The 15,824-nt window shown below is 37.4% G+C and overlaps 1 non-coding gene across 1 annotated transcript; it reads left to right on the top strand.

Moving 5' to 3' along the window:
• Positions 1-5,578: 5,578 nt before the first annotated feature.
• Positions 5,579-5,685, top strand: LOC128282303 (small nucleolar RNA R71). Its single transcript, XR_008272527.1, has one exon. It is a non-coding gene; the product is annotated as a small nucleolar RNA R71 (small nucleolar RNA).
• Positions 5,686-15,824: the final 10,139 nt, after the last annotated feature.

Below are 15,824 nucleotides of genomic sequence, written 5' to 3'. Positions count from 1 at the left end.
TCAGATTTATGGTCCTAAATCATCGTTCAGAATAGAGTCTAAATCGGGCTGTTACACATACATACTCATTAAATTGAACTAATCTCTTGCATATTCGTATGTCAATTCAAACGATTAATTAAATCTAATAAGAACATAAAAGACTATGTGAGGTAACAAGGAATCCTTACCTTAAAATAGTTTAATCACAATAATCTTGCAAGTTATGCAAGGCAGTGTATCGCCAGATACAATGCTAATTTAACCTTCAGCCGCCTTAGAAGAATAAAAATGCACTCATTAGGTATTGTGTCAATTAATTATAATTTCAATATGTTTAAATAATTAATTCGTTAGTTCCCTCACAATTATAATGCAAGAATAACTTAGGCATGATTTTACTTAATCAAGCATTTTACCGAGGCCTATAACAACATAAACACAATTTTAATAATTTAAAAGGACGAAATGCAATCAACCCAACACAAATTAAATTCAAGCTAATCTGATTAAATTAACCATACCAAAAACATAAATATTCATAGATATGTTCATCACAAAAACAACAAAATTTAAAGAGATAAGGAACAAGAATCAAATTCAGTGTTTTCCGTGGCTTGACTAGGTTTCTATGTTCCTTTTTCTTTGTTGTCCTCGTTGATCAAGGTTGCTATGAACACTCAATTTATTCTCCAGAATGGCTGAATAAGATCCCTTTATCAAGAGGAGAAATTGGCAAATCAGCAAGGAAATTTGAATGGAAAATATGAAAGAAAAAGTAAAAGAGGAGGCAAGAATTGTGAGAGAAGAGATGTGAATGAGGGATGTGGTTCAAATGATCAGCTTTAGGGGAGATTTTATAGCTGAAGAGGGCTGCTAAAAATAGCTAAAATTAGCAGCCAAAGAGTCCTCCCTTGGCTGGCCACACATGTGGCAAGTTTGATGATTTCAAACTTGCTAAATTAAGCTTAGGGTAAATCTAGAAAGCCGACATTTGTGGAGGGGTTTGAATGTTATTTAAACAAGTCATCAAGGGCCTATTTGCAAGCTAAATAATCATCCAATAAGCTAATTTGGGTCAGCACATGGGGCGGTTTTGGGCTGTCCATTACTTGGTCAATTCGGTTCACTCGGTTCGGCTCAACTGGAACACTTTTCATAATTTATTAATAATAATTTACCAACCCAAATTAATTTGGATATAAATTAAAATTAATTATATTATGAATTAATACACATAATTTTGGACCATTTTAGGATTAAAATTAATTCGCCTTGATACTTCAAATTGCTTCTCGGTTTTGTGCTTCTAGCAGTATCTGTCGAAAATAACCAAAATTAATCAAAATTAATTATAAAATTAATTAAAATTCAACATGTTCATATTTTAAGTACACTTTAATTATTTTATAAAAATTAATTATTTTTCGACAGGAATTTTATTGAAACTGGATGAATTTAAATTAAAAAGGGCATAAAAATGTGTAAATTTTTGTGTTTCCACACCCCCAAACTTAATTCATTGCTCGTCTCGAGTAATGCACAAATTTGAAAAGAATTTTTTGAAAACACCTTTGGGAAACTCCTTCAGAACGACATTCTTCCCAACAATCATGAATTTGGTATACTTATGCTCAAGAACAAGAAATTCTATATTTATGCTACCTAAGTATACATATCATTCAAATTAATCTCAATCATTCTTATGATAGCAAAAAATTAGACTAAATGTTTCTTAATAAAGTCATGTTAACGGTTACCAATTTAATTTTATTCTCTTATTCAGGATTAAGTTGCAATTATTAAGTTTAACTTATGCCTTTATATGTTGCACGTAGCAATTTCTCTCCACTAATGTAGGTAGCATTGGAACTTGAATCAATAGGTCTTTAACAAGGCTGTAACGTGGCTGGGCTTAGGGGTAGGTAAAAGATAGATAAATTTAGGTTAAAACCCTAGACTCAGCTTGCATCTTACCTTCGAAATAATTACCTTCAATACATCAACTTTCTTTTCTTTCACATGCTCTTTTGTACATCTTATTTTAAGAACTCATGCTCTTTTTCTCCTTCATTTTTTTTTTAAAATTTGAGCATTTTACTGTATGTACTATAATTTTTTAGAACATTTGATACTTATTTTCAACTCCCCCAAACTTATTTTCAAAGAATGTTCTGAATAGTACTGAGTTTAGTGGTTGGGATAATTTAAAGGTAATTGAGAGAGAAGTGGTGGCTAAATATTGCAAGGGTTTAAATAAAATTAGGCCATATAGTCTCAAAGTTGGGTTTCAAAGGATAAAATTTAATCAAGGTTGGCTTGAAAGGCTCAAACGGTCCAAACAAAAGTTGCCTAAATCATTTTCAACGTTCCATGCTTCCTAGGATTTCACCTCAAGAAACTACTAAGTCAATTGTAGAGACCTAAACTTTCATGCATTCCTAACTTTCCTAAGGAACTAAAAATTTTATGGTACAATTTGCATCCTTTATTAAAAATACATTTATGTCATTATTAAGCTAATGTAACAATTACTGAAACAATCAAACTTTATTTATACTGAAGTTTTGCATACTTAACAACATTTCAAATTATTGAACAGAATATAACCTAATCATAACTGAAAGAAAAATTTATTATGAGTGGAAATAGTTTCAATTTTTCGGTCCCCCCACTTAGGACAAACAATGTCCTCATTGTTAAAAGTGAATAGATATTATACACCAGGTAGAAGTCTAGAAAAGAGGATGTGAGTCAATTTGACTACTTAAGTACCAAGCTCTCTCTAAATTCATTCCTAAACATGTATATATCTATTGGCACACTTTGTACTTTGCAACTTGTTCATTTTTATTTATGATTTGCACATCTTGTTTTATTATGCGAAAAATAAAAATCATAATAGAACCTAATCCTAAAACATTAAATAACCTAGGAAATAAAATGAAATAAAGTAAATATCCCCCTTTTTATTTATTTGTAGATCCCTCAAAATCTGACTTCTCTTTTCCTTTCTCAATATTCGAGTCCATGGTTCAAGTATAAAGTCTGGAAATTCATGCACAAAAATAAATAGGTTAAGAAATATATATTTTAAATGCATCTCTGATTGAGTCATCCCGTATTATTGAGTATCTCTAGTAATCTTGTTACTGCAACTACATGTGTTATAGCATAGCCATTATGCCAAACTGTTCACTTTGTGGAATGGTGCTAAATAAAGGGATTCTCAGCGCCCAACCTAGGAAATTTGTTAAGGGTGGTTTCAGTTTTGGGCAAGTGGGTGAGTAGTTGAGGGTAAGGTTTAGAGTTGAAGAGGGTGGCAATTTTAAGGATAGTTTAGGTGCGGTAGTTGGTGACTTCAAATGAAGGTGTTTGGGGTGGTGATTCAGGGAGTTAAGGGATGCAACATTAAGGGGTTAAGTGAGATGCACTTTTGGGTTACTTGGGAGTGGTTGTGGAGCAAGGTAAGGGCTATAAGTTTGTGTGGAAAAGGGTTGAATATTCCCTTCTTAGTAGTGTCTTAAGCCCAACAAAAACTCCTTTTTGGATCCTAAACTCCTATACTAAAAATAAACTAAAAAAAAAACTCAAAGAAATTAGTGCTTGGGTTAAAAGTTGATCCTTTATTTAACAAAACAAATACTAAATTCTTTGGGCTACATAGAAAAATATTTTTTTGAAAAATTACATTAAATTAAACTCCTAGGAAAGACTAAAGGGGTCATAGATGCTCCCGCTTAAGTCCCAATCTCCTAGACAGAGTTTTAATTAATGTAATGAACTAAAGAAAATTTTATCTAAGTCTACCATTTTATTCAAATGAGGAAAAAAAACTAAAAATATAAAATAATGATAGAGAAAGTGAAGAGAACTCCCTCTATTTTATTTAGGATCATCATTGACCATGGTGGTGTCAAATTTCCATTTGTCTTACCAACCATAATCATCTAGGAAGTAATCATATTCTTTCCCATCAAATCTGTCCAACATCTTATTAGGGAAAGAAAACCCGTAATGAACTTTCCTGGTTGCTTTGTTTAACTTCCTCTAATTCCTACAAATCCTCCAACCCATGACTCGAATATGTGAAATAATCCATCCAGTACCCTTCTTGTGCCTTTCCAAAATCATAAGTGTCTCTTCTTCTTGATCTTTGGTGAACTCAACTAAAATAATGACAGGAAAAGTCGAAGACAGACCCAAATAGTCATATTTCAAATGAAGAGACAAAATATTCAGTTCCAATTTAGTTGGCTCTTCAATCAATAGTTTTGGTTGTGTGTACTCCCGAGATAATAATTCTAATGAATCTAGTGGAACTTCCTGAGTGAATCCTTTCATGTTAGCTTCTAACAAAGCCAAACATTCTTCGTCTTCATCATCACTTAGCAAATCTGCTAGCAAAATACATTCTAACAGATCATCTATAGAATTGAGCTCCAACTCTATAAAAGCCAGCGATTCCATCTTGGAAATAGCAGAACAGTCTTCAACTACATCTTGGGATCTAGTATCATCGAAGTCATTAAAAGTCACCTTGTTATTAAAAATTTCTTTCAACTGAGTATCTTGTTGCTGCTTCTAGAATCGTTGAGGATATGGCAATGGTGGAATCTTAGCTTTAACCGGACAACTCTTCTGTGGAAATTTTTCTTCATTTGACAAGGGTGTTAGATAAATAGAACTAATTGGTTTAGAGTGTACCCCATCAAGTATCATTGAATCTAACTTCTGTAATACAGGAGTTTCAACACTTCGTTGAACTTTCTCTTTGTCTTGACCTAGAATAGGCTCATCTTGAACCTCAACCACATTAGGCTCTAATTTTTTTCCACTTGGCAAAGAGACTGTTTAGAAATGTTCTTTGCCCAAAATTTTTGGATTTTCTGTGTCACTTGGCTAAATACTTTGGGGTTTATTTCGAAGTTCATCAATTAGCTGACCCATTTGATTCTCCAGATTTCTTAAAGTGGTATCATTCTTTGCTATGTATGCCTTCAGCAGATTCTCAAGATCACTTGAAGATTTAGTTGGTGGGGGCTGTTGAACATGTTGAGAATATTTCGACAGATAATTTGGTCGAAATGGCATAACAGAGTCATTATGGTCTGCCCATTGATTAATCCATGCAGAAATTGGATGATTCTGCCATGAAGAGTTGTAAAAATTTGATTGTGGACCATTCCAATTCTGATTTCCCATGTAATAATTTGACTCTTGATTCGATGGGCAATTTTCAAAGAAATGGCCATTTGCACAGTATTCACAAGAAATATTCTCAAACTGGTTCAATTGCTGACCTGTCAGATTACCATTGAAACCATTAATAGTTATGTTCTTAAGCATAGAAGGCATAGAGGATACCTGGGCTGCCAAAGAAGCAAGTGTGTCCGCTTTATGTACTCCTGCTGCTCGTCTTTCTGAGGCTACTCGGTTGGTTGGCCACTTATAGTTATTGCTGGAAATTCTTTCAATAATCTCGTAAGCATCATTATAAGACTTAGAAAGAAGGGTTCTATTTGTCGAAGTATCCACCATCATTCTAGTATGAATATTGAGACCAATATAGAAAGTCTCCATTTGAACGCAGCAGGGAATGTCGTTATGAGGGTACTTTCGTAGTAACTCCTTGAACCGCTCCCATGCCACATATAAAGATTCTTCATCAAGTTGTTGAAATGAAGTGATTTCATTTTGGATCTTGGTGATTAAAGATCGAGGGAAATATTTCATTAAGAAACGTTCAACCAACTCTTGCCATGTAGTTATGGAACTAGACGGTAGGGAGTTCAACCACGCTCATGCTCTATCTCTTAAGGAGTATGGAAATAATCTCAGTCTCAAGGCGTCCTTAGTTACCCTAACTAGTTTAAATGAGTCACTCACTTCCATGAATAGCCGAAGATGAAGATGTGGATCTTCATTAGGAATCCCACTAAATTGACCCATCTTTTTCAACATTTGGAAGATGATCGGCTTCAGCTCAAATTGTTGTGCCTCGATTTTAAGTCTCCTAATACTCAGATTGAGCTCGTTGAATAGAGGAATGGCATATTGTTGGATGGCACAGTTTCTATCATCAGCAACAATGATCGGATTGTATGTATTATAAGTGAATGTTCCTCATGGATTTTGGTTTGGAATTTCGAAATTCATATCTTCGGTCCTTCTTTGGTTCGCTTGTCTTCTCCTTTGTTAGGAAGTCCTTTCAATTTCAAGGTTTACAGGGAGTAGGTCAATGATTTTATAAATACTCATAAACACCTAAAAGAAACACAAAAAAGAAAAATGGAATTAAAATTTAACAAAAAAAAAGACCAAAATGAAAATAATAATTTCACAAATAATGTCTTTTAAAACAGTCCCAGAATCTGTGTTCAGAACACCCATGCATTCGAGTCCGTTATCGAGTCGAACACAAGGTGCACACAGACTTAATTATTTTCACATCTATTTAAAATTTCTGACAAGTGGTTATCGCATCACCGTCGCCTTAAAAATCATATCTTGAGTTTCAAAGATCGAAATCAGTTTCGTAATTTTTCCTGAAACTAGACTCATAAGTCCATCTACATATTTTTTCTAGAATTTTGGTCGGGCCAATTAGTAAATTTTATTAGTTAAATTCTCCCCTAATCCAGGGTTCGACTACACCGACCTTCACGCATTACGAATTGGATATCTCCCTGCATGTGGCTTCAATACTGATGCCGTTTGTTTCTATAGAAACTAGACTCAAAGAGGAGTCTAACATATATGGAATGACTCCTAATTATCTCTGGTTAATTTATAGTGAATTTCCAAAGTCGGAACAGGGGATCCAGAAACCGTTCTGGCCCTGTTCCACGAGAACTTTAATATCTCTTAACATATAACTCATATGACCGTTTCGTTTCTTCCATATGAAAGTAGATTCATCAAGGTTCATTTAAATAATTTATTCCCCATTTAATTCCATTCCTAAAAATTTTAGTGATTTTTCAAATCCACACCAATGCTGCTGTTAGCATCTGTTTTCAAGGTAAACTTTACCTATTTCGTGGTTTCCATGGACCAACTAGAGTTTTGTCATACATAGGTCCACATATAATCATATTTAGCCATTCCAATGGCTGATCATTTGCCCAACACTTCCATTCCAGTCCATAGTCACATCATGAAACCATACATATATACATAAACACAAATGGTCTAATGCCATACTCCACTTCTACGAGCCATTTTCGCATGGCCGCATACACATACATCACAAAAAGTACTTGAAAAACAACAAAGGGTAGTCCTATACATGCCATTTCAAAGCTCAACCAAAATTGTACCAAAAGGGGCTTTGATAGTGTGGGAGACTTGACTTCCAAAAATCCCGAGTCCGATGGTGACGAGCCAAAATCTATAAAACAAAGAAACAAAGAAACGGAGTAAGCAATTTATGCTTAGTAAGTTTGAGCGAAGAATTTAAGCACAACAGAGGTACAGTATTCATATAGCTAAACGGATAATTCCGTATATACATACTTTCAAATCATTTCTACTTTACATTCCAACCCCTATGTTCATACATAAGGGATCATCTTAGTCAAATACCGGAGGCTCATTACTCAACTGAGCGAATATTATTCGAAGGAACTCAACTATTCCAATGCACATACTAACATACCTCATTGCTGGAATTTTTCAAGCGTATTAATTGGGATTTTTCCAGCAAGATTGCTCATTCCCAAATCACGTACCTTCGAAATTTAACCGGATGTAGCGACTAGCTCGATTGTCTTCGGGACATAGCCCGGTTATAGTAATTCGCACAATTGCCTTCGGGAATTAGCCCGGATTTAGTAACTCGCACAAATGCCTTCGGGACTTAACCCGGTTTTGGTAACTCATACAAATGCCTTTGGACTTAACCCGGTTTTGGTAACTCGCACAAATGCCTTCGAATTGACCGGATTTAGTCACTTAGCACAAAAGCCTTCGGACTTAGCCGGACATCATTCAATATACATGCACATTTAACACTAAATCATGACACATTCAGTATTTCATTTTCATTAGCAAAACTCAAATACAATACACTTATCACTCTTGCACATTTCGGTTCAATATCCACACACAAAGAGCATGATTTCGATTTACTTGAGACATGATCTAATCAAATCTAATTTAAGCTCTATTACTCAAGAACTTACCTCGGATGTTGTCGAATGATTCCGATGGCTATTCGACCACTTTTTCCTTCCCTTTATCGGATTTAGCTCCCCTTTGCTCTTGAGCTTAATTTAACAAATAAATTGATTTAATCATTTGAGCATCGAAAGAGGAATTCAAGGTACTTAGCCCACATATTTTCATTAGACATTAAAGTCACATATGTACGGAAATCATGAATCAAACTCAACACATTAGTTAGTACTCTCCTTAGCCGAATTTTTCTAGGTCGAGATAAAGCCTTCAACATGCTTACTTATGGCCGAACAACACATCAACCTATGTACTCATTCATGTGGCCGATTATGCATGTTGATGTTGAGGCCAATTACATGTTTAATACCACACATGAACGGCATACATTTTACTAACTAATGCATTACATATTGTAGTTCAATACACATCTATCATTTACTTCATAATCGAAACATCATCATAAGTAAATATATACCTTGAGATAGTATATATGTCATACCAATACATCATGTGCAAACATATATACATATAGGTGCAAGGGCGGAATCTCAAGTTGCTTATATCCAAATATAAACATATATCCAAAGCTCAGATGTTACCTACCATGCAATATGCATAAATCTTACTTATGGATATACCATGGCCGAATACACCACAACACCATACCGTTTCAATTTTGGTCATGGTTAAACAAAGAACTTAATGTCTCACTCAAAAATGCTAAAAGAAAATCCAAGAGTCCTCAATCCACCATCACATGTATCATTATCAAGCTTCATATTTAGCATGCAATGGCATTAACACAACATCCACCTTGGCCGAATACCATCCCATGACATAACAAGGATTGGAACCATGGCTAATAAGAACATCAAGTTAGCAACCAAAAACATGCATGAATCTCATGGCACAACATCAAACATACCTTAATCTTGATACAAGTATGGCCAAACCTCTTCCTAATCCTCTTCCAAACCAAACATGAAGCAAAAACTCCTCCTTCTTCCTTAGAATTTTCGCCAAGAGAGAATGAAAAGGATGAACAAATTTTTTTTTCTTTTCTTCAACTCACGGCAAGGGGCTAACACTCACCATTCTTTTTTTTTTCTTCCTTCCATTATTCAATTCCCATGCTCATTATTTTATTTTTTCTTACATACACCATTGTCACAACATGTTTTATGACATGTTTTTGCCCATAATCCCTTGTCATGGCCGGCCACTTGCTATTAGGGAGGGAAATTTGACATGCAAGTCCTCCCTTTTGATTACATGCACTATTAGGTCCTTATAGATTAGCCTATCACATTTCAAAAATGTCACACAAGTCCTAATAACTGAATTCACATGCAATCGACTAAATCGAAGCTTGAAATTTTCACACATTCATAGATACATATTATAGACAATAAATATTAAGCTCAAACATTTCGGTGACTCAGTTTAGCAATCCCGAAACCACTTCTCGACTAGGGTCAATTTTGGGCTGTCACAACTCTCCCCCACTTAAGAAATTTTCGTCCCCGAAAATCTTACCGGTAAATAGGTTTAGGTATCGCTCTTTCATAGAGTTCTCGGGTTCCCAAGTAGCTTCTTCCATCCCATGTTTGAGCCATAACACTTTTACTAACGGAACCCTTTTGTTTCGCAACTCCTTCACTTCACGAGCTAGGATACGAATCGGTTCTTCTTCATAACTCATATCGGCTTGAATTTCACCTCGATGGACTAATTATGTGCGATGGATCGATCTATAGAGTCGAAGCATCGAAACATGAAAGACGTCATGAATCTTCTCAAGTTCAGGAGGCAAAATCAATCGATATGCAATCGGATCGACTCGTTCGGAGACTTCATATGGCCCGATGAACCTCGGACTCAATTTGCCTTTACGGCCAAATCGAGTATCTTTTCCAAGGCTAAACTTTAAGAAACACTTTATCCGCCACCGATACTCAATGTCTTTTCGTTTCAAATCCGCCTACGATTTCGACGATCTGCGGTACGTCTTTAGACTTTCACGGATTACTTTTACTTTGCTCAAAGATCTTTAATCAAGTCCACTCCAAAATTTTGCTTTCACCGAGCTCGGTCCAAAACAATGGTGTACGGCATTTACGCCCGCATAAAGCCTCGTAAGGTGCCATCTTAATACTTGATTGAAAACTATTGTTGTGCGAATTCAATCAAAGGTAAATATCGCTCCCATAAACCATTAAACTCAAGGACGCAACATCTCAACATATCCTCAAGTATCCGAATTACCCGCCAGATTGACCATCGGTTTGTGGATGAAAAGCGGTGCTAAAATGCAGCTTGGTACCCAAAGCTTCTTGCAATTTCTTCCAAAATCGCGAGGTGAATCTCGGATCTCTATCCGACACAATAGAAATCGGTACCCCATGTAATCTTACAATCGAGAAACGTACAATTCAGCTAGTTTATCCAATGAAAAATCCAGACGCACGGGATAAAGTGAGCCGACTTAGTCACCTATCAACAACAACCCAAATCGAATCCTTCTTACTTGTCGACAATGGTAGTCCCGGACACAAAGTCCATTGTGACTCGATCCCATTTCCACTCGGGTATCGTGATCGGTCAAGTAACCTCAAGGCACTTGATGTTCCACTTTCACTTGTTGACATATTAAACATCTCAAACAAAGTCGGAGATGTCTCGCTTCATACCATGCCACCAAAACCGACGTTTCAAATCATTGTACATCTTCAGACTCCCGGGTGAATTGACATTCGGCTACAATAGGCTTCGTTCAGAATCATCGAAATGAGTTCCGAATTCCTTGGAACACACAGACGACTTCTGAACCTCAAACAATCATCATCATCAATTTGAAACTCCGATTCCTTGTTCAGAACACACTCAGCCCATTTTGCAGCCAATTCATCATCGACTTTCTGAGCTTCACGAATTTGATGGATCAATAATGGTTTGGATTTTAATTCAGCTACTAACACATTGTCGGGTAGAACAGACAAGTGTACATTCATCGCTCGCAAAGCGAACAGTGATTTTCGGCTTAAGGCGTCCGCAACCACATTAGCCTTTCTCTGGTGATAATCAATGACCAGCTCATAATCATTCAACAACTCAAGGCAACGCCTTTGTCGTAGGTTCAAGTCTCTTTGAGTCAGCAAATATTTGAGACTTTTGTGATCCGAAAATACATGGCACTTCTCACCAAATAAGTAATGTTGCCATATTTTCAAGGCGAATACGATGGCAGCTAATTCGAGATCATGGGTCGGATAATTCTTCTCATGTGGCTTTAATTGTCTCAACGCATAGGCCACAACTCGACCCACTTGCATCAATACGCAACCTAACCCAAGTAGGGAGGCGTCACTATAGATGACAAACTCTTTGCCCGATTCGGCCGCACTAAAATTGAGCTTCCGTTAAATAAGTTTTCATTGATCAAAACTTTTTCGACATTTTTCCGTCCATTCGAACTTAACATCTTTTGAAGTAGCTTCGTCATGGGTGTGGCTATCATCGAGAATCCTTTCACAAACCGTCGGTAGTAACCGCAAGTCCCAAAAGTCTCGAACCTCGGTAATATTTCTGAGGCTTCCAGTTAAGTATGGTTGAAATTTTGCTCTGTCGACTCGAATACCCGATGCAGATACCACATGACCCAAGAAGCTAACTCTCTCAACCGAACTCACACTTGCTGAACTTAGCATATAACCGCTTATCCCGTAAAATTTGCAACACTAATCTCGTGTGTTCAAAGATGTTCGGTCTCATCTCTTGAATAGACCAAGATGTCATCAATGAACACAACTACGAACCGGTCCAAATATCGTCTCAAGATCCGATTCATCAAATCCATAAATACCGTAGGGCATTAGTGAGCCCGAACGGCATCACTAAGAACTCATAGTGACCGCACTCGCTCAAAGCGTTTTGGGTACGCTCAATCTCGAATCCAGAATCGATAATAACCCAATCTCAAATCTATCTTTGAAAACACCGAGGCTCCCTTTAGTTGATCAAACAAATCATCAATACGCTGATAACGGATATTTATTCTTTATCGTCACTTTATTCAACTGACGATAGTCAATACACAACCTCATGGTTCCGTCCTTCTTTTTCACAAACAATACTGGTGCACCCCAAGGTGAGAAACTTGGTCGAGCGAAACCTTTTTCCGTCAATTCTTGCAACTGAGCTTTCAACTCTTTTAACTCGGTTGGTGCCATACGACACGGAGCTATCGAAATCGGCGTAGTCCTGTGTACAAGCCCAATACCAAAATCTATCTCCGAACAGTGGCAAACCGGTAATTCTTGGAAAAACATCCGGTATTCACAAACCACCCAAGCATGATTCGGTTTTATTTCTAACTCCTTATCATCAAGTACATACGCAAGGTATGCCTCGCACCCTTTCTTACATATTTCGGGCCAACATTGATGATATTACAACCGGCAACCCTTTAAGTCCGTAGACTCAACTCGGATCATCTCGTTATTTGCGCACCTCAAATCAATAGTCTTGCTTTTGCAATTCACAACCGCATCATGCACGGTCAACCAATCCAACCCAAGAATAACATCAAATTCATCGAACGGCAAAAGCATCAAGTCCGCCAGAAAACAGGAACCTCGAAATACTAGGGACATTTCTTGCACACTTTGTCGACCAAGACGTAACGACCCAAGGGATTTGACACCGACTTACGAACTCAAGAGACTCAATAGGTAAAGTCTTATGGATGCTAAGGTTTCATATATAAGAGTGAGTAGAACCGTGGTCAATTAAAGCAATCACATTAGTATCAAAGAGAGTGAAAGTATCGGTAATAACATCTGGCGAGGAAGCATCCTCGCGTGCGCGTATAGCATAAGCCCTAGCAGGAGCGCGAGCCTCAGATCTGGTCGTAGCATCTCTAGATCCTCTCTGACCACCACTAGCATTGCCCGCATTTCCAGATGGTCTACCTCGAGCAGTGGTAGCACCCGGTTTCCCACTCTGATTTATATTCTGTTCAGGCAACCTCGGGCAATCTTTAATAAAGTGGTTGACCGATCCGCACTTGTAACAGGAGCGGTCACGGAACCTACAGCTTCTAGAATGCCATTTGCCACAATACTGGCATTCCGTTCTATCTCGACGATCATTCCCAACACTGGCGATCGAAGTGACTCGTGTGCTCACAGGGGGTCGATCGCGATCTCGTCTAAAAAGGCCCGAAGTGCCTCTAGACCGGCCCACATCATCACGAAATTTCTTCGATGCCTGTTGAAGAGACTTTCCCGAGGATCTTTTACGAAACTCTCTAGTTCCCACATCCACTTTTTGTTTTTCTTTTCTAAGCTCTTCGGCTTTACAAGCTCGCTCGACAAGTACTACGAACTCTTGTATTTCAAGAATGCCAACGAACATTTTTATATCTTCATTCAGCCCATCCTCGAAGCGTTTACACATGATAGCCTCGGACGAAATACATTCCCGAGCGTATCTACTAAGTCTAACAAATTTTCGCTCGAATCGAGAATCGACATAGAACCTTGCTTAAGCTCAAGAAATTCCTTCCGCTTTTGATCAACAAATCTCGATCGATATACTTTTTCCAAACTCGGTTTGGAAAAACTCCCAAGTTACTTGCTCTCGGCACAATGAAGTTAGAGTACTCCACCAATAGTAGGCGTAATCGCGTAGCAAGGAGATAGTACACTTTAGGCATTCATCGGTGTACAAGATAGCTCATCGAAAATCCGGATAGTGTTGTCCAACCAAAATTCAGCTTGCTCGGCATCGTCGCTATCCGTAGCTTTAAATTCAGTAGCCCCATGTTTTCGGATTCTGTCAATTGGGGGCTTATTTGACCTTATTTGGTCAATTACCGGAGGTATTGTAGGTGCGGGGGTCGTATTTGTCGGGAATGGAGGTTGTGGAACAGCCGTATTAGTTCGAATGTATTGGTTGAACCAATCATTCATCACGCTATAAAAAGCTTTCCTAGCCTCATCATTCGGATTACTAGCATTAGGTTGAGAGTCCGTCGGCGCTGCCCCTGTAAAGGAGTAGGCGCTACACTCTCAAGATCATCACTACCGCTTCGGTCGGGATCGGGATCCATTACTATAAATAAACACATTTACAAATGTCAGAAATCACCACACTATCAAATAATCACATAAAATGGCATGTATAGCTAGACCCAAACGCATTACGGTAGTCCTAGAATCGACTAAACCGTAGCTCTGATACCAATAAAATTGTAACACCCCGTACCCGAGTCCGTTACCGGAGTCGAACACAAGGTGCACACAGACTAGACTTAATTATTTTCACAGTCCATTTAAAAATTTCCAGACAAGCTGGTTACTGCATCACTGTCGCCTTAAAAATCATATCTTGAGTTTCAAAGCTCGGAAATCAGTTTCGTAATTTTTTCCTAAAACTAGACTCATAATTCCATCTACATATTTGTTTCTAGAATTTTTGGTCAGGCCAATTAGTAAGTTTATTAGTTAAAGTCTCCCCTAATCCAGGGTTCGACTACACTGACCTTCACGTATTACGAATTGGATATCTCCCTGTACAGGGCTTCAATACTGATGCCGTTTGTTTCTATAGAAACTAGACTCAAATAGGAATCTATACATATATGGCATGACTCTAAATTATCTCTGGTTAATTTATAGTGAATTTCCAAAGTTGGAACAGGGGATCCAGAAACTGTTCTGGCCCTGTTCCACGAGAACTTTAATATCTCTTAACATATAACTCATATGACCGTTTCGTTTCTTCCATATGAAAGTAGATTCATCAAGGTTCATTTACATAATTTATTCCCCATTTAATTCCATTCCTACAAATTTTAGTGATTTTTCAAATCCACACCACTGCTGCTATCAGCATCTGTTTTCAAGGAACACTTTACCTATTTCGTGGTTTCCATGGACCAACTAGAGTTTTGTCATACATAGGTCCACATATAATCATATTTAGCCATTCCAATGGCTGATAATTTGCCCAACACTTCCATTCCAATCCATATTCACATCATGAAACCATACATATATACATAAACACAAATGGTCTAATGCCATACTCCACTTCTACGAGCCATTTTCGCATGGCCGTATACACATACATCACAAAAGTACTTGAAAACAACAAAGGGTAGTCCTATACATGCCATTTCAAAGCTCAACCAAAATTGTACCAAAAGGGGCTTTGATAGTGTGGGAGACTTTGACTTCCAAAAATCCCGAGTCCGATGGTGACGAGCCAAAATCTATAAAACAAAGAAACAAAGAGCGGAGTAAGCAATTTATGCTTAGTAAGTTTGAGCGAAGAATTTAAGCACAACAGAGGTACAAGATTCATATAGCTAAACGGATAATTCCGTATATACATACTTTCAAATCATTTCTACTTTACATTCCAACCCCTATGTTCATACATAAGGGATCATCTTAGTCAAATACCGAAGCTCATTACTCAACCGCGAATATTATTCAAGGAACTCAACTATTCCAATGACATACGAACATACCTCATTGCTGGAATTTTTCAAGCGTATTAATTGGTATTTTTACAGCAAGATTGCTCATTCCCAAATCACGTACCTTCGAAATTTAACCGGATGTAGCGACTAGCTCGATTGTCTTCGGGACATAGCC

Source organism: Gossypium arboreum, chromosome 1 (assembly GCF_025698485.1).
Source record: "Gossypium arboreum isolate Shixiya-1 chromosome 1, ASM2569848v2, whole genome shotgun sequence".
NCBI lineage: Eukaryota > Viridiplantae > Streptophyta > Magnoliopsida > Malvales > Malvaceae > Gossypium > Gossypium arboreum.
The sequence above is the reverse complement of the archived record's forward strand: the minus strand, read 5'-3'. Positions and strand labels throughout refer to the sequence as shown.